We start from the raw sequence: 1,080 nt of genomic DNA, 5'->3' as shown, positions 1-1,080 counted from the left end.
GCCCCGCGGAGTCCGGCCTCCCCTCCCGGGAAAGTTCGCGTCTGCCGCACTCCCTCTCGGGGCGATCCGGCCCGGGGGGTGGCCCGAAGCCCGCTCCCGGGGCCCGCTAGCCCGGGCCCAACCTCCCCCTCCCCAGGGGCGATCGCTCTCTCCGGATGGCACCCCCCCTCCCCAGAAAACAGCCTGGGGGCGATGAGAGCTGGAGCCGGAGGACCCCCAGCCTCTCTCCCTTCCCACCGCAGCCCTGCGCCAGGGGCTAGTGGGCAGTTTACAGGCACAAGTTTCTCTTTTGAAGTAGGACGAGGGAGGGAGGTGGGAGGGGGGGCTGAACCTTTTGCCACCAGCGAACAGCCCCGGCCAAAAATAACCCTGGAAAGGCGAGCTGAGAATTGTTATCTACTGCCAGCGCTGAAATTGGAGGCTGAGCGGTGCGTGCGTGCGTGTGTGTGTGTGTGTGTGTGTGTGTGTACACACACCCCACCACCATTTGTTGCAGGAAATCACATACTGTCAGGCCCTTCAATCCTGCGGGGACCCACCCAGCCATCCACGCTTTGCCCTGGGCTCTCTCGAGGCAGCCCCATCTGCAGTGTGGAAAGTTTTGTTTGGTTGTTGTTGTTGTTTATTAATAGTTTATTGCCAAGTTGGTCTCCATATGTTGCAACAACAGCAACATATACATAGATTTCTTTCTTCTTCTTACTCTTCTTACCCTTCCTAGCCTCACTCAGGCTTAGAAACAGGCTTGTCCCGCACGATTTGTCCATTCGACTGAGCTCCTACCCTGATTAATCACTTTCAATAGGAGGAGGGCAAAGCCCTTGAATGCATCAACTCAAAAGGCCAAGGAAAAGGCACCAGGAACTGTTCTGGGTCCTTTCTGTGCTTCCTCTCATTCCGTGGGGGCTAAAATCGAAAACCAAGAAATGCCCCATAGAAAATAGAACTGAGGGGCGCCTGGGTGGCTCAGTCCGCTAAGTGGCCGACTTCAGCTCAGGTCATGATCTCGAGGTCCATGGGTTTGAGCCCCGCAGTGGGCTCTGTGCTGACAGCTCAGAGCCTGTCGCCTGTTTCAGATTC

Source organism: Suricata suricatta, chromosome 13 (genome assembly GCF_006229205.1).
Source record: "Suricata suricatta isolate VVHF042 chromosome 13, meerkat_22Aug2017_6uvM2_HiC, whole genome shotgun sequence".
In the NCBI taxonomy this organism is placed as follows: domain Eukaryota; kingdom Metazoa; phylum Chordata; class Mammalia; order Carnivora; family Herpestidae; genus Suricata; species Suricata suricatta.
The sequence above is the reverse complement of the archived record's forward strand: the minus strand, read 5'-3'. Positions refer to the sequence as shown.